General features: G+C 47.7%; 1 protein-coding gene and 1 long non-coding RNA gene across 2 annotated transcripts in view; one reads left to right on the top strand and one right to left on the bottom strand.

Annotated features, from left to right (window-relative positions):
- Nucleotides 1–19,079, bottom strand: part of LOC144773872 (lysozyme g-like) — a 930,039-nt gene that overhangs the window by 841,521 nt on the left and 69,439 nt on the right. The window lies entirely within an intron of this gene.
- The window catches only part of LOC144773248 (uncharacterized), a 160,146-nt gene that overhangs the window by 125,542 nt on the left and 15,525 nt on the right, over nt 1–19,079 (top strand). The window contains exon 2 of the long non-coding RNA XR_013599934.1: nt 18,885–19,064. This is a non-coding gene — a long non-coding RNA (uncharacterized LOC144773248). The remainder of the gene's footprint in view (nt 1–18,884; nt 19,065–19,079) is intronic.

Raw genomic sequence — 19,079 nt, 5'->3', positions numbered from 1 at the left:
TTGACTGTTCCCATTGGGCGCAGGGTCAAGACTGATTTGCATATGGCTGGGTCCACAATTGGAGGGCATGGTGAGCAAAAAAAAAAAAAAGAAAACGATGGATTTAGGCCCAGATCTCTGTACTGGGGTGAATGTATGACATTGTTCTGCATTCTATCCATCAATAGTTCTTTTTGCATTTGTCACAAGGAGTGGGCCGGGTATGCTCAGCCATGAGTCCCGTGCTCTCCATATCACTGGAATCAAGCTATCCTGGCTGAAGAGGGTTGAAACCCCGAAACCGGTCCTAGGATGCTTTTTTTCCAGTCCAGGGAGGACCTGGCCTGGCAGTTCGGGCTGGACAGTTCCCATTGGGTGCAGGGTCAAGCCTGATTTGCATATGGCTTGGTCCAAACTGGAAAGACATGGTGAACAAAAAACGATGTATTTAGGCCCAGACCTCTGTACTGGGGTGAATGTATGACATTGTTCTGCATTCTGTCCATCAATAGTTCTTTTTGCATTTGTCACCCCGAGTTCACCGTGTATGCTCAGACCTAGTCCTGTGCTCTCCATGCCACTGGAATTAAGCTATCCTGGCTGAAGAGGGGTGAAACCCCAAAACCGGTCCTAGGAGGCTTGTTTCCAGTCCAGGGACAACCTGGCCTGGCAGTTCGGGCTGGACTGTTCCCATTGGGGGCAGGGTCAAGACTGATTTGCATATGGCTGGGTCCAAACTGGAAAGGCATGATGAGCAAAAAAACGATGGATTTAGGCCTAGATCTCTGTACTGGGGTGAATGTATGACATTGTTCTGCATTCTGTCCATCAATAGTACTTTTTGCATTTGTCACCCGAAGTGGGCCGTATATGCTCAGACGTGAGTCCCGTGCTCTCCATGCCACTGGAATCAAGATATCCTGGCTGAAGAGGGGTGAAACCGCAAAACCGGTCCTAGGATGCTTGTTTCCAGTCCAAGGAGGACCTGGCCTGGCAGTTCGGTCTTGACTGTTCCCATTGGGCGCAGGGTCAAGACTGATTTGCATATGGCTGGGTCCACAATTGGAGGGCATGGTGAGCAAAAAAAAAAAACGATGGATTTAGGCCCAGATCTCTGTACTGGGGTGAATGAATGACATTGTTCTGCATTCTATCCATCAATAGTTCTTTTTGCATTTGTCACAAGGAGTGGGCCGGGTATGCTCAGCCATGAGTCCCTTGCTCTCCATATCACTGGAATCAAGCTATCCTGGCTGAAGAGGGTTGAAACCCCGAAACCGGTCCTATGATGCTTTTTTTCCAGTCCAGGGAGGACCTGGCCTGGCAGTTCGGGCTGGACAGTTCCCATTGGGTGCAGGGTCAAGACTGATTTGCATATGGCTGGGTCCAAACTGGAAAGACATGGTGAACAAAAAAACGATGTATTTAGGCCCAGACCTCTGTACTGGGGGGAATGTATGACATTGTTCTGCATTCTGTCCATCAATAGTTCTTTTTGCATTTGTCACCCCGAGTTCGCCGTGTATGCTCAGACGTAGTCCTGTGCTCTCCATGCCACTGGAATTAAGCTATCCTGGCTGAAGAGGGGTGAAACCCCGAAACCGGTCCTAGGATGCTTGTTTCCAGTCCAGGGAGAACCTGGCCTGGCAGTTCCGGCTGGACTGTTCCCATTGGGCACAGGGTCAATACTGATTTGCATATGGCTGGGTCCAAACTGGAAAGGTATGGTGAGAAAAAAACGATGGATTTAGGCCCATATCTCTGTAATGGGGTGAATGTATGACATTGTTCTGCATTTTGTCCATCAATAGTTCTTTTTGCATTTGTCACCCCGAGTGGGCCGGGTATGCTCAGACGTGAGTCCTGTGCTCTCCATGGCACTGGAATCAAGCTATCCAGGCTGAAGAGGGGTGAAACCCCTAAACCGGTCCTAGGATGCTTGTTTCTTGTTCAGGGAGGACCTGGCCTGGCAGTTCGGGCTGGACTGTTCCCATTGGGCGCAGGGTCAAGATTGATTTTCATATGGCAGGGTCCAAACTGGAAAGGCATGGTGAGCAAAAAAACGATGGATTTAGGTCCAGATCTCTGTACTGGGGTGAATGTATGACATTGTTCTGCATTCTGTCCATCAATAGTTCTTTTTGCATTTGTCACCCCGTGTGGCCTGGGTATGCTCAGAAGTGAGTCCCGCGCTCTCCATGTCACTGGAATCAAGCTATCCTGGCTGAAGAAGGGTGAAACCCCGAAACCGGTCCTAGGATGCTTGTTTCCAGTCCAGGGAGGACCTGGCCTGGCAGTTCGGTCTCGACTGTTCCCATTGGGCGCAGGGTCAAGACTGATTTGCATATGTGTGGGTCCACAATTGGAGGGCATGGTGAGCAAAAAAAAAAAAACAATGGATTGAGGCCCAGATCTCTGTACTGGGGTGAATGTATGACATTGTTCTGCATTCTATCCATCAATAGTTCTTTTTGCATTTGTCACAAGGAGTGGGCCGGGTATGCTCAGCCATGAGTCCCGTGCTCTCCATAACACTGGAATCAAGCTATCCTGGCTGAAGAGGGGTGAAACCCCGAAACCGGTCCTAGGATGCTTTTTTTCCAGTCCAGGGAGGACCTGGCCTGGCAGTTCGGGCTGGACAGTTCCCATTGGGTGCAGGGTCAAGACTGATTTGCATATGGCTGGGTCCAAACTGGAAAGACATGGTGAACAAAAAAACGATGTATTTAGGCCCAGACCTCTGTACTGGGGTGAATGTATGACATTGTTCTGCATTCTGTCCATCAATAGTACTTTTTGCATTTGTCACCCCAAGTGGGCCGGATATGCTCAGACCTGAGTCCCGTGCTCTCCATGCGACTGGAATCAAGCTATATTGGCTGAAGAGGGGTGAAACCCCAAAACCGGTCCAAGGATGCTTGTTTCCAGTCCAGGGACGACCTGCCCTGGCAGTTCGGGCTGGACTGTTCCCGTTGGGCGCATTGTCAAGACTGATTTACATATGACTGGGTCCAAACTGGAAAGGCATGGTGAGCAAAAAAACGATGGATTTAGGCCCAGATCTCTGTACTGGGGTGAATGTATGACATTGTTCTGCATTCTGTCCATCAATAGTACTTTTTGCATTTGTCACCCGAAGTGGGCCGGATATGCTCAGACGTGAGTCCCGTGCTCTCCATGCCACTGGAATCAAGATATCCTGGCTGAAGAGGGGTGAAACCCCAAAACCAGTCCTAGGATGCTTGTTTCCAGTCCAAGGAGGACCTGGCAGTTAGGGCTGGACTGTTCCCATTGGGCGCAGGGTCAAGACTGATTTGCCTATGGCTGTTTCCAAACTGGAAAGGCATGGTGAGTAAAAAAACGATGGATTTAGGCCCAGATCTCTGTACTGGGGTGAATGTATGACATTGTTCTGCATTCTGTCCATCAATAGTTCTTTTTGCATTTGTCACCCCGGGTGGGCCGGGTATGCTCAGACCTGAGTCCCGTGCTCTCCCTGCCACTAGAATCAAGATAACCTGGCTGAAGCAGGTTGAAACCCCAAAGCCGGTCCTAGGATGCTTGTTTCCAGTCCAGGGATGACCTGGCTTGGCAGTTCGGGCTGGACTGTTCCCATTGGGCACAGGGTCAAGACTGATTTGCATATGGCTGGGTCCAAACTGGAAAGGCATGGGGAGCAATAAAACGATGGATTTAGGCCCTGATCTCTCTACTGGGGTAACTGTATTACATTGTTCCTGCATTCTGTCCATCAATAGTTCTTTTTGCATTTGTCACCCCGAGTGGGCTGGGTATGCTCAGACGTGAGTCCCGTGCTCTCCATGCCACTGGAATCAAGCTATCCTGGCTGAAGAGGGGTAAAACCCTGAATCCGGTCCTAGGATGCTTGTTTCCAGTCCAGGGAGGACCTGGCCTGGTAGTTCGGGCTGCACTGTCCCCATTGGACGCAGGGTCAAAACTTATTTGCATATGACTGGGTCCAAACTGGAAAGGCATGGTGAGCAAAAAAACGATGGATTTAGGCCCAGATATCTGTACTGGGTGAATGTATGACATTGTTCAACATTCTGTCCATCAATAGTTCTTTTTGCATTTGTCACCCCGAGTGGCCCGAGTATGCTCAGACGTGAGTCCCGTGCTCTCCATGTCACTGGAATCAAGCTATCCTGGCTGAAGAGGGGTAAAACCCCGAAACCGGTCCTAGGATGCTTGTTTCCAGTCCAGGGAGGACCTGGCCTGGCAGTTCGGTCTTGACTGTTCCCATTAGGTGCAGGGTCAAGACTGATTTGCATATGGCTGGGTCCACAATTGGAGGGCATGTTGAGCAAAAAAAATAAAACGATGGATTTAGGCCCAGATCTCTGTACTGGGGTGAATGTATGACATTGTTCTCCATTCTGTCCATCAATAGTACTTTTTGTATTTGTCACCCCAAGTGGGCCGGATATGCTCAGACGTGAGTCCCGTGCTCTCCATGCCACTGGAATCAAGCTATCCTGGCTGAAGAGGGGTGAAACTCCAAAACCGGTCCTAGGATGCTTGTTTCCAGTCCAGGGAGGACCAGGCCTGGCAGTTCGGGCTGGACTGTTCCCATTGGGCGCAGGGTCAAGACTGATTTGCATATGGCTGGGTCCAAACTGGAAAGGCATGTCGAGCAAAAAAACAATGGATTTAGGCCCATATCTCTGTAATGGGGTGAATGTATGACATTGTTCTGCATTCTATCCATCAATAGTTATTTTTGCATTTGTCACAAGGAGTGGGCCGTGTATGCTCAGCCATGAGTCCCGTGCTCTCCATATCACTGGAATCAAGCTATCCTGGCTGAAGAGGGTTGAAACCCTGAAACTGGTCGTAGGAGGCTTTTTTTCCAGTCCAAGGAGGACCTGGCCTGGCAGTTCGGTCTTGACTGTTCCCATTGGGCGCAGGGTCAAGACTGATTTGCATATGGCTGGGTCCACAATTGGAGGGCATGGTGAGCAAAAAAACAATGGATTTAGGTCCAGATCTCTGTACTGGGGTGAATGTATGACATTGTTCTGCATTCTATCCATCAATAGTTTTTTTTGCATTTGTCACCACGTGTGGCCCGGGTATGCTCAGACCTGAGTCCTGTGCTCTCCATGTCACTGGAATCAAGCTATCCTGGATGAAGAGGGGTGAAACCCCGAAACCGGTCCTAGGATGCTTATTTCCAGTCCAGGGAGGACCTGGCCTGGCAGTTCGGTCTTGACTGTTCCCATTGGGCGCAGGGTCAAGACTGATTTGCATATGGCTGGGTCCACAATTGGAGGGCATGGTGAGCAAAATAAAAAAAACGATGAATTTATGTCCCGATCTCTGTACTGGGGTGAATGTATGACATTGTTCTGCATTCTATCCATCAATAGTTATTTTTGCATTTGTCACAAGGAGTGGGCCGTGTATGCTCAGCCATGAGTCCCGTGCTCTCCATATCACTGGAATCAAGCTATCCTGGCTGAAGAGGGTTGAAACCCCGAAACTGGTCGTAGGAGGCTTTTTTTCCAGTCCAAGGAGGACCTGGCCTGGCAGTTCGGGCTGGACAGTTCCCATTGGGTGCAGGGTCAAGACTGATTTGCATATGGCTGGGTCCAAACTGGAAAGACATGGTGAACAAAAAAACGATGTATTTAGGCCCAGACCTCTGTACTGGGGTGAATGTATGACATTGTTCTGCATTCTGTCCATCAATAGTTCTTTTTGCATTTGTCACCCCGAGTTCGCCGTGTATGCTCAGACGTAGTCCTGTGCTCTCCATGCCACTGGAATTAAGGTATTCTTGCTGAAGAGGGGTGAAACCCCAAAACCGGTCCTAGGATGCTTGTTTCCAGTCCAAGGAGGACCTGGCCTGGCAGTTCGGTCTTGACTGTTCCCATTGGGCGCAGGGTCAAGACTGATTTGCATATGGCTGGGTCCACAATTGGAGGGCATGGTGAGCAAAAAAAAAAAAAACGATGGATTTAGGCCCAGATCTCTGTACTGGGGTGAATGAATGACATTGTTCTGCATTCTATCCATCAATAGTTCTTTTTGCATTTGTCACAAGGAGTGGGCCGGGTATGCTCAGCCATGAGTCCCGTGCTCTCCATATCACTGGAATCAAGCTATCCTGGCTGAAGAGGGTTGAAACCCCGAAACCGGTCCTAGGATGCTTTTTTTCCAGTCCAGGGAGGACCTGGCCTGGCAGTTCGGGCTGGAGAGTTCCCATTGGGTGCAGGGTCAAGACTGATTTGCATATGGCTGGGTCCAAACTGGAAAGACATGGTGAACAAAAAAACGATGTATTTATGCCCAGACCTCTACACTGGGGGGAATGTATTACATTGTTCTGCATTCTGTCCATCAATAGTTCTTTTTGCATTTGTCACCCCGAGTTCGCCGTGTATGCTCAGACGTAGTCCTGTGCTCTCCATGCCACTGGAATTAAGCTATCCTGGCTGAAGAGGGGTGAAACCCCGAAACCGGTCCTAGGATGCTTATTTCCAGTCCAGGGAGGACCTGGCCTGGCAGTTCGGTCTTGACTGTTCCCATTGGGCGCAGGGTCAAGACTGATTTGCATATGGCTGGGTCCACAATTGGAGGGCATGGTGAGCAAAAAAAAAAAAAAAAAAACGATGGATTTAGGCCCAGATCTCTGTACTGGGGTGAATGTATGACATTGTTCTGCATTCTATCCATCAATAGTTCTTTTTGCATTTGTCACAAGGAGTGGGCCGGGTATGCTCAGCCATGAGTCCCGTGCTCTCCATATCACTGGAATCAAGCTATCCTGGCTGAAGAGGGTTGAAACCCCGAAACCGGTCCTAGGATGCTTTTTTTCCAGTCCAGGGAGGACCTGGCCTGGCAGTTCGGGCTGGACAGTTCCCATTGGGTGCAGGGTCAAGCCTGATTTGCATATGGCTTGGTCCAAACTGGAAAGACATGGTGAACAAAAAACGATGTATTTAGGCCCAGACCTCTGTACTGGGGTGAATGTATGACATTGTTCTGCATTCTGTCCATCAATAGTTCTTTTTGCATTTGTCACCCCGAGTTCACCGTGTATGCTCAGACCTAGTCCTGTGCTCTCCATGCCACTGGAATTAAGCTATCCTGGCTGAAGAGGGGTGAAACCCCAAAACCGGTCCTAGGAGGCTTGTTTCCAGTCCAGGGACAACCTGGCCTGGCAGTTCGGGCTGGACTGTTCCCATTGGGGGCAGGGTCAAGACTGATTTGCATATGGCTGGGTCCAAACTGGAAAGGCATGATGAGCAAAAAAACGATGGATTTAGGCCCAGATCTCTGTACTGGGGTGAATGTATGACATTGTTCTGCATTCTGTCCATCAATAGTACTTTTTGCATTTGTCACCCGAAGTGGGCCGTATATGCTCAGACGTGAGTCCCGTGCTCTCCATGCCACTGGAATCAAGATATCCTGGCTGAAGAGGGGTGAAACCGCAAAACCGGTCCTAGGATGCTTGTTTCCAGTCCAAGGAGGACCTGGCCTGGCAGTTCGGTCTTGACTGTTCCCATTGGGCGCAGGGTCAAGACTGATTTGCATATGGCTGGGTCCACAATTGGAGGGCATGGTGAGCAAAAAAAAAAAAAAACGATGGATTTAGGCCCAGATCTCTGTACTGGGGTGAATGAATGACATTGTTCTGCATTCTATCCATCAATAGTTCTTTTTGCATTTGTCACAAGGAGTGGGCCGGGTATGCTCAGCCATGAGTCCCTTGCTCTCCATATCACTGGAATCAAGCTATCCTGGCTGAAGAGGGTTGAAACCCCGAAACCGGTCCTATGATGCTTTTTTTCCAGTCCAGGGAGGACCTGGCCTGGCAGTTCGGGCTGGACAGTTACCATTGGGTGCAGGGTCAAGACTGATTTGCATATGGCTGGGTCCAAACTGGAAAGACATGGTGAACAAAAAAACGATGTATTTAGGCCCAGACCTCTGTACTGGGGGGAATGTATGACATTGTTCTGCATTCTGTCCATCAATAGTTCTTTTTGCATTTGTCACCCGGAGTTCGCCGTGTATGCTCAGACGTAGTCCTGTGCTCTCCATGCCACTGGAATTAAGCTATCCTGGCTGAAGGGGGGTGAAACCCCGAAACCGGTCCTAGGAGGCTTGTTTCCAGTCCAGGGAGAACCTGGCCTGGCAGTTCCGGCTGGACTGTTCCCATTGGGCACAGGGTCAATACTGATTTGCATATGGCTGGGTCCAAACTGGAAAGGTATGGTGAGAAAAAAACAATGGATTTAGGCCCATATCTCTGTAATGGGGTGAATGTATGACATTGTTCTGCATTTTGTCCATCAATAGTTCTTTTTGCATTTGTCACCCCGAGTGGGCCGGGTATGCTCAGACGTGAGTCCTGTGCTCTCCATGGCACTGGAATCAAGCTATCCAGGCTGAAGAGGGGTGAAACCCCTAAACCGGTCCTAGGATGCTTGTTTCTTGTTCAGGGAGGACCTGGCCTGGCAGTTCGGGCTGGACTGTTCCCATTGGGCGCAGGGTCAAGATTGATTTTCATATGGCAGGGTCCAAACTGGAAAGGCATGGTGAGCAAAAAAACGATGGATTTAGGTCCAGATCTCTGTACTGGGGTGAATGTATGACATTGTTCTGCATTCTGTCCATCAATAGTTATTTTTGCATTTGTCACCCCGTGTGGCCTGGGTATGCTCAGAAGTGAGTCCCGCGCTCTCCATGTCACTGGAATCAAGCTATCCTGGCTGAAGAGGGGTGAAACCCCGAAACCGGTCCTAGGATGCTTGTTTCCAGTCCAGGGAGGACCTGGCCTGGCAGTTCGGTCTCGACTGTTCCCATTGGGCGCAGGGTCAAGACTGATTTGCATATGTGTGGGTCCACAATTGGAGGGCATGGTGAGCAAAAAAAAAAAACAATGGATTGAGGCCCAGATCTCTGTACTGGGGTGAATGTATGACATTGTTCTGCATTCTATCCATCAATAGTTCTTTTTGCATTTGTCACAAGGAGTGGGCCGGGTATGCTCAGCCATGAGTCCCGTGCTCTCCATAACACTGGAATCAAGCTATCCTGGCTGAAGAGGGGTGAAACCCCGAAACCGGTCCTAGGATGCTTTTTTTCCAGTCCAGGGAGGACCTGGCCTGGCAGTTCGGGCTGGACAGTTCCCATTGGGTGCAGGGTCAAGACTGATTTGCATATGGCTGGGTCCAAACTGGAAAGACATGGTGAACAAAAAAACGATGTATTTAGGCCCAGACCTCTGTACTGGGGTGAATGTATGACATTGTTCTGCATTCTGTCCATCAATAGTACTTTTTGCATTTGTCACCCCAAGTGGGCCGGATATGCTCAGACCTGAGTCCCGTGCTCTCCATGCGACTGGAATCAAGCTATATTGGCTGAAGAGGGGTGAAACCCCAAAACCGGTCCAAGGATGCTTGTTTCCAGTCCAGGGACGACCTGCCCTGGCAGTTCGGGCTGGACTGTTCCCGTTGGGCGCATTGTCAAGACTGATTTACATATGACTGGGTCTAAACTGGAAAGGCATGGTGAGCAAAAAAACGATGGATTTAGGCCCAGATCTCTGTACTGGGGTGAATGTATGACATTGTTCTGCATTCTGTCCATCAATAGTACTTTTTGCATTTGTCACCCGAAGTGGGCCGGATATGCTCAGACGTGAGTCCCGTGCTCTCCATGCCACTGGAATCAAGATATCCTGGCTGAAGAGGGGTGAAACCCCAAAACCAGTCCTAGGATGCTTGTTTCCAGTCCAAGGAGGACCTGGCAGTTAGGGCTGGACTGTTCCCATTGGGCGCAGGGTCAAGACTGATTTGCCTATGGCTGTTTCCAAACTGGAAAGGCATGGTGAGTAAAAAAACGATGGATTTAGGCCCAGATCTCTGTACTGGGGTGAATGTATGACATTGTTCTGCATTCTGTCCATCAATAGTTCTTTTTGCATTTGTCACCCCGGGTGGGCCGGGTATGCTCAGACCTGAGTCCCGTGCTCTCCCTGCCACTAGAATCAAGATAACCTGGCTGAAGCAGGTTGAAACCCCAAAGCCGGTCCTAGGATGCTTGTTTCCAGTCCAGGGATGACCTGGCTTGGCAGTTCGGGCTGGACTGTTCCCATTGGGCACAGGGTCAAGACTGATTTGCATATGGCTGGGTCCAAACTGGAAAGGCATGGTGAGCAATAAAACGATGGATTTAGGCCCTGATCTCTCTACTGGGGTGACTGTATTACATTGTTCCTGCATTCTGTCCATCAATAGTTCTTTTTGCATTTGTCACCCCGAGTAGGCTGGGTATGCTCAGACGTGAGTCCCGTGCGCTCCATGCCACTGGAATCAAGCTATCCTGGCTGAAGAGGGGTAAAACCCTGAATCCGGTCCTAGGATGCTTGTTTCCAGTCCAGGGAGGACCTGGCCTGGTAGTTCGGGCTGCACTGTCCCCATTGGACGCAGGGTCAAAACTTATTTGCATATGACTGGGTCCAAACTGGAAAGGCATGGTGAGCAAAAAAACGATGGATTTAGGCCCAGATATCTGTACTGGGTGAATGTATGACATTGTTCAACATTCTGTCCATCAATAGTTCTTTTTGCATTTGTCACCCCGAGTGGCCCGAGTATGCTCAGACGTGAGTCCCGTGCTCTCCATGTCACTGGAATCAAGCTATCCTGGCTGAAGAGGGGTAAAACCCCGAAACCGGTCCTAGGATGCTTGTTTCCAGTCCAGGGAGGACCTGGCCTGGCAGTTCGGTCTTGACTGTTCCCATTAGGTGCAGGGTCAAGACTGATTTGCATATGGCTGGGTCCACAATTGGAGGGCATGTTGAGCAAAAAAAATAAAACGATGGATTTAGGCCCAGATCTCTGTACTGGGGTGAATGTATGACATTGTTTTCCATTCTGTCCATCAATAGTACTTTTTGTATTTGTCACCCCAAGTGGGCCGGATATGCTCAGACGTGAGTCCCGTGCTCTCCATGCCACTGGAATCAAGCTATCCTGGCTGAAGAGGGGTGAAACTCCAAAACCGGTCCTAGGATGCTTGTTTCCAGTCCAGGGAGGACCAGGCCTGGCAGTTCGGGCTGGACTGTTCCCATTGGGCGCAGGGTCAAGACTGATTTGCATATGGCTGGGTCCAAACTGGAAAGGCATGTCGAGCAAAAAAACGATGGATTTAGGCCCATATCTCTGTAATGGGATGAATGTATGACATTGTTCTGCATTTTGTCCATCAATAGTTCTTTTTGCATTTGTTACCCCGAGTGGGCCGGGTATGCTCAGACGTGAGTCCTGTGCTCTCCATGCCACTGGAATCAAGCTATCCAGGCTGAAGAGGGGTGAAACCCCTAAACTGGTCCTATGATGCTTGTTTCTTGTTCAGGGAGGACCTGCCCTGGCAGTTCGGGCTGGACTGTTCCCATTGGGCGCAGGGTCAAGATTGATTTTCATATGCCAGGGTCCAAACTGGAAAGGCATGGTGAGCAAAAAACGATGGATTTAGGTCCAGATCTCTGTACTGGGGTGAATGTATGACATTGTTCTGCATTCTGTCCATCAATAGTTATTTTTGCATTTGTCACCCCAAGTGGGCCGGATATGCTCAGACCTGGTGAGCAAAAAAAAAAAAAAACGATGGATTTAGGCCCAGTTCTCTGTACTGGGGTGAATGTATGACATTGTTCTGCATTCTATCCATCAATAGTTCTTTTTGCATTTGTCACAAGGAGTGGGCCGGGTATGCTCAGTCATGAGTCCCGTGCTCTCCATATCACTGGAATCAAGCTATCCTGGCTGAAGAGGGTTGAAACCCCGAAACCGGTCCTAGGATGCTTTTTTTCCATTCCAGGGAGGACCTGGCCTGGCAGTTCGGGCTGGACAGTTCCCATTGGGTGCAGGGTCAAGACTGATTTGCATATGGCTGGGTCCAAACTGGAAAGACATGGTTAACAAAAAAACAATGTATTTAGGCACAGACCTCTGTACTGGGGTGAATGTATGACATTGTTCTATATTCTGTCCATCAATAGTACTTTTTGCATTTGTCACCCGAAGTGGGCCGTATATGCTCAGACGTGAGTCCCGTGCTCTCCATGCCACTGGAATCAAGATATCCTGGCTGAAGAGGGGTAAAACCCCAAAACCGGTCCTAGGATGCTTGTTTCCAGTCCAGGGATGACCTGGCTTGGCAGTTCGGGCTGGACTGTTCCCATTGGGCACAGGGTCAAGACTGATTTGCATATGGCTGGGTCCAAACTGGAAAGGCATGGTGAGCAATAAAACGATGGACTTAGGCCCTGATCTCTCTACTGGGGTGAATGTATTACATTGTTCCTGCATTCTGTCCATCAATAGTTCTTTTTGCATTTGTCACCCCGAGTGGGCTGGGTATGCTCAGACGTGAGTCCCGTGCTCTCCATGCCACTGGAATCAAGCTATCCTGGCTGAAGAGGGGTAAAACCCTGAATCCGGTCGTAGGATGCTTGTTTCCAGTCCAGGGAGGACCTGGCCTGGTAGTTCGGGCTGCACTGTTCCCATTGGGCGCAGGGTCAAAACTTATTTGGATATGACTGGGTCCAAACTGGAAAGGCATGGTGAGCAAAAAAACGATGGATTTTGGCCCAGATCTCTGTACTGGGTGAATGTATGACATTGTTCAACATTCTGTCCATCAATAGTTCTTTTTGCATTTGTCACCCCGAGTGGGCCGGGTATGCTCAGATGTGCGTGAGTCCTGTGCTCTCCATGCCACTGGAATCAAGATATCCTGGCTGAAGAGGGGTAAAACCCCAAAACCGGTCCTAGGATGCTTGTTTCCAGTCCAGGGATGACCTGGCTTGGCAGTTCGGGCTGGACAGTTCCCATTGGGCGCAGGGTCAAGACTGATTTGCATATGGCTGGGTCCAAACGGGAAAGGCATGGTGAGCAAAAAAACAATGGATTTAGGTCCAGATCACTGTACTGGAGTGAATGTATGACATTGTTCTGCATTCTGTCCATCAATAGTACTTTTTGCATTTGTCACCCCAAGTGGGCCGGATATGCTCAGACGTGAGTCCCATGCTCTCCATGCCACTGGAATCAAGCTATCATGGCTGAAGAGGGGTGAAACCCCAAAACCGGTCCTAGGATGCTTGTTTCCAGTCTAGGGATGACCTGGCCTGGCAGATCGGGCTGGACTGTTCCCATTGGGCGCAGGGTCAAGACTGATTTGCATATGGCTGGGTCCAAACTGGAAAGGCATGGTGAGCAAAAATAAATGATGGATTTAGGCCCAGATCTCTGTACTTGGGTGAATGTATGACATTGTTCTACATTTTGTCCATCAATAGTTCTTTTTGCGTTTGTCACCCCGAGTGGGCCGGGTATGCTCAGACGTGAGTCCTTTGTTCTCCATGCCACTGGAATCAAGCTATCCTGGCTGAAGAGGGGTGAAACCCCTAAACCGGTCCTAGGATGCTTGTTTCTAGTTCAGAGAGGACCTGGCCTGGCAGTTCGGGCTGGACTGTTCCCATTGGGCGCAGGGTCAAGATTGATTTACATATGGCAGGGTCCAAACTGGAAAGGCATGGTGAGCAAAATAACGATGGATTTAGGTCCAGATCTCTGTACTGGGGTGAATGTATGACATTTGTCTGCATTCCGTCCATTAATAATTCTTTTTGCATTTGTCACCCCGAGTGGGCCGGGTATGCTCAGACCTGAGTCCCGTGCTCTCAGTGCCACTGGAATCAAGCTATGCAGGCCGAATCAGGGTGAAACCCCGAAACCGGTCCTAGGATGCTTGTTTCCATTCCAGGGAGGACCTGGCCTGGCAGTTCGGGCTGGACTGTTCCCATTGGGAACAGGGTCAAGACTAATTTGCATATGGCTGTGTCCAAACTGGAAAGGCATGTTGAGCAAAAAAGTATGGATTTAGGCCCAGATCTCTCTACTGGGATGAATGTATGACATTGTTCCTGCATTCTGTCAATCAATAGTTCTTTTTGCATTTGTAACCCCGAATTGGATGGGTATGCTCAGAAGTGAGTCCCGTGCTCTCCATTGCACTGGAGTCAAGCTATCCTGGCTGAAGAGGGGTGAAACCTGAAAACCGGTCCTAGAATGCTTGTTTCCTGTCCAGGGAGGACCTGGCCTGGCAGTTCGGGCTGGACTGTTCCCATTGGGCGCAGAGTCAAGACTGATTTGCATATGGCTGGGTCCAAACTGGAAAGGCATGGTGAGCAAAAAAACGATGGATTTAGGCCCATATCTCTGTACTGGGGTGAATGTATGACATTGTTCTGCATTTTGTCCATCAATAGTTCTTTTTGCATTTGTCACCCCGAGTGGGCCGGGTATGCTCAGACGTGAGTCCTGTGCTCTCCATGCCACTGGAATCAAGCTATCCAGGCTGAAGAGGGGTGAAACTCCTAAACCGGTCCTAGGATGCTTGTTTCCAGTTCAGGGAGGACCTGGCCTGGCAGTTCGGGCTGGACTGTTCCCCTTTTTTTTTAAAAATGTTTTTTTATTGCTTTTCTGTCTGTTTTTGCCCCCTAAACCGAGGGCAAGAAGCACAGCATAACATAGAGCCAATTTACTTTGTATATCCACAAGTATATAATAAGTACATGAAGAGAAGAAAAAGAGAAAAAAAAGGAAAATGTAATGAAGTAAGAGACATAGAGATAAAAGAAAAAAAAAAAAGAAAAAAGAAAAGCATCATAGATACAACAGCCTAACTCAACGAGTAATGACATCATTAATCAATATATCTCTATATACAGTCCTATTATCCTAAATCTCGTCCTTCCATTTAATTATTGGTTCCCATATTTTTAATCCCAGCTTCCTCCCTTTCTTCCCCTTTCTAGCGTAAATTGCTTTTTCCAAGTTATATACATTGAGAATCCTGGCCAACCATTGTTGATATGTCGGTGGTATTGGATCAAGCCAAGCTGAAGCGATACGTAGTCTTAATACTGCCATGGCACAAAAATAAAATAACATTCTTCCCTCTGAGTACCATCCGGATTTACACCCAACAATATTAGCGAGGGGGTTAAGTTAACTGGTATTCTCAATGCCCTTTGCATAAAAGTCTCTATTTCATTCAATGTTGTAAGTAATTGTGGGCATATTGCAAATACATGAACCATATCAGCATGTAAACTTCCACATCTTGCGCAATTAATGCCCGTTTTAGCTCCCCATTGCGCGATTTTTGCTGGAGTATAATATAGCCGGTACAGTGTCTTGTAATGATGTGCCTGTAATGCTGCGGAGCACAAAACGTTCTGACCCAACTCTAGTGACAAATTAAAACAATCTTCTTCAACCTCTAAGTTAGTTGCCCAAGTTTCCCCCCATTTCGCCATATCATCTTGTTTGGATTCTGTTAGTTCGTAATAAAACCTTTTAATGTTACAACTAACTCCTTCCTGCACCAGCTCCAGTATGGTATTTTTCCCAAATCCAGCAGGCCCACTCTTTTGTTTACCAAAAAGCTTCTTACTTGAAGGTATTTAAAAAATGCCTTGTTTCTATCCCATACTTTGCCTGGATCTCTGAGAACTGCATCAAGCCCTGGGGCCCCATCATATCACCAATTTTCATAATTTCCTTTTTTACCCAAATCGTAAATACTGCATCAGAAAAAATATCATTGGGAAAAGTTGAGTTATTCTTCATTCTTGTATATCTGTTGTTTTTGCCCAGGCCATATCTCTTGCTAAAGGCCTTCCAGATATTGTATGCTGCCATCAGGGTATTAAAACGAGTCCTCTTGAAATAAGCAGAGTCAAAATATCTAAGGAGCACATTATTCGCATCCCCACCCAACAAAAGACCATATATTTCCAGGGTTCCTAGATCGTCCTCCCCCTCCATCTCTGCTCCACCAATTAGACACACCATATATTGTAAGGCAGCAGCCCAGTAATAAAGTTTCAGATCAGGTAATGCCCACCCTCCTCGTTCTCTTGGGAGTGCCATGAAGCGTAGTGCTCTCCTAGTCTTTCCTTTAGACCAGATAAACTTATTTATGATGATTTCTAGCTTCTTAAACCAGGAGTTATCAAACATCAGTGGGATTGCCCTAAATATATACAAAAACTTTGGTAACACTAGCATCTTGATAATATTTGTTCTGCCGACTATTGAGAGGTGAAGTTTATGTAGCCTATCTAAATCCCTTCCAACCTTAGCTATAAAAGGGGCTATATTCACTTCCACCACCTTATTCAATTCTGAGGTAATTGTAATACCGAGATATACGCCAGTCTGTACCACCCTTTGATCCTGACATACCACATTGTTATTCTTAATTATTTGCGTTTTATTGGTATTCAGGGAGTAGCCTGAAACCCTTACAAAACTTTTTGCCTCCAGTTCCACATATCGGATAGCCTCCGTGGGTGATGGTGTAAGAACTGCCACATCATCGGCGTAAGCAAGTATCTTGAATTCCTACCTGTGCATAATCAATGGAGCTATGTCTTCGTTACTTTCCATCCTCCAAATCAGAGGATCCAAACACATAGCAAACAAAAAAGGGGAGCACGGGCACTCTGGAATTAGGCCCAGATCTCTGTACTGTGGTGAATGGATGACATTGTTCAGCATTCTGTCCATCAATAGTTCTTTTTGCATTTGTAACCTGAGAGGGCCGGGTATGCTCAGACTTGAGTCCCGTGCTCTCCATGCCACTGGAATCAAGCTATCCTGGCTGAAAAGGGGTGAAACCCCGAAACCGGTCCTAGGATGCTTGTTTCCAGTCCAGGGAGGACCTGGCATGGCAGTTCGGGCTGTACTGTTCCCATTGGGCGCAGGGTCAAGACTGATTTGCATATGGCTGGGTCCAAACTGGAAAGGCATGGTGAGCAAAAAAACGATGGATTTAGGCCCGGATCTCTGTACTGGGTGGAATGTATGAAATTGTTCTGCATTCTGTCCATCAATAGTTCTTTTTGAATTTGTCACCCCAAGTGGGCTGGATATGCTCAGACGTGAGTCTCGTGATCTCCATGCCACTGGAATCCAGCTACCCAGACAGAAGAGGGGTGAAACCCCAAAACCGGTCCTAGGATGCTTGCTTCCTGTCCAGGAATGACTGGCCTGGCAGTTCGGGTGGACTGTACCCATTTGGCGCAGGGTCAAGACTGATTTGCATATGGCTGGGTCCAAACTAGAAAAGCATAGTGAGCAAAAAAAACGATGGATTTAGGCCCAGAATTTTGTACTGGGGTGAATATTTGACATTGGTCTGCATTCTGTCCATCAATAGTTCTTTTTGCATTTGTCACCCTGAGTGGGCCGGGTATGCTCAGACATAAGTCCCGTGCTCTCCATTACACTGGAATCAAGCTATCCCGGCTGAAGAGTGGTAAAACCCCGAAACCGGTCTTAGGATGCTTGTTTCCAGTCCAGGGAGGACCTGGCCTGGCAGTTCGGGCTGGACTGTTCCCATTGGACACAGGGTCAAGACTGATTTGCATATGGCTGGGTCCAAACTGGAAAGGCATGGTGAGCAAACAAACGATGGATTTAGGCCCGGATCTCTGTACTGGGTGAATGTATAACATTGTTCAGCATTCTGTCCATCAATAGTTCTTTTTGCATTTGTCACTAGATCAACGCCAGCCTTATTGGGGTTTGCAGAGCGCTTGGGGGCTCGGCCTGTAGAGGCGATTCTCAAAATGTACAGATCAAAGTGCTTGGCTATTGCCGCATAGGGCTCCTCTATTTGGGGTTTTAATCAACAGCCATGGGCTGAGAATTGATTGCTCCATAGCTTTCTGTTTGTCCCTCAATCAACATCTATCTATGCGTTTCATGAGGAACTAGGGCAGGGTTACGTGTCGGATATAATGAGTTTAGCTCCACTTTTGTACTGGCTTAAAACTTAGCTCAATCAAGAATTGACACGGATTCATCTGATTCTGTGTGATATCGTCAATTTGGATAAAGCCAAAGTCAGCAAGTTGCTTGCATATGTTAAACGCATGCTTTCTAAATTAGGACAGCCAGAGCTCTTTGATCACCCTGAAAGGATTTGTAAGGGGGATGTAAAGTGGGTCAAAATGAATTTTTAAAATATTTTAAGGATGAAACGGGAAGAGCTGGAGCTGCAGAAACCATCAACTAGGGCTCACTGTTTGACTAAAACCACCTTGTTAATTGAACCTTATCTGATAACGGTGAATACACTTTTCCATCGTTGGCTCCTAACTAGGTTCAGTTTGAATCTGATTCACTTTACGCTGGGTGACTTCCAAGGCTGGTATACAACAGAGAAGGCGGAACCCTGTCAGTGTGATAACTTCTCCGTACAGAACACTTTAGACTTCATGATGTTCTGTGATTGTTATAACGATATTAGGAGGAAGTTTACAATTCCTTCATTGAAAGGTAAGGGCTTTATACAAGTCAAACCCGCTCTACTTTACCTCCAAATGTTGAGTAATCCAATGGATATTTTTAATGTTGCCTGGTTTCTTGTTGCTGCTGTTCGATCTAAGAAGAAAAGATGTCCTGGTCTATACAGTGTATAAAATACAATGGTGCTGTTTTATGAATTTGTAACATGGGTGTACTTTTCTTTTTTTTATTATTCAGCTACTATATTATACAAATGGCTTAAATGTTTTTAAATGTATGTACTTTTGTATCAGTTTTGTGTACTTTTATGATTTAAAAAAAATTTAATAAAGTGGATTGATTGATTGATTGATTGCCCTATTGGCCATCTTGTGTGTGAAGCAGGCCTGCTGTTCAAACTCCTATAAGTGGCGCTGTGCTTCAGGTTTTTTTGAGCATTAATGTTACTCTGAGTGCATCAATACGGATCTCAAACCTCTTCTGCTTAGAATACTCTGTGCTGTGTATTAACCGCTGTATATTTCTCTGAAACAGATGAGCACCAGTGACTGAGCAAAAACTTCTGTACTGTTTCCATGATTCCTGAGGGTCAGAGTTGTCTTGTTCTTAAAACTCATCTATTTTCATGTCAATAACGGACTGATTTGTCCGCTGTTTCTCGGCTCTGCTTTCTCCTCTTACCTCAGCGCGGGGACAAGCCGTTGGGGTAACCAGGTACTTTATAAATTA

Source organism: Lissotriton helveticus, chromosome 8 (assembly GCF_964261635.1).
Source record: "Lissotriton helveticus chromosome 8, aLisHel1.1, whole genome shotgun sequence".
Lineage (NCBI taxonomy): Eukaryota > Metazoa > Chordata > Amphibia > Caudata > Salamandridae > Lissotriton > Lissotriton helveticus.
This window is presented reverse-complemented; position numbering and strand designations above follow the sequence as displayed.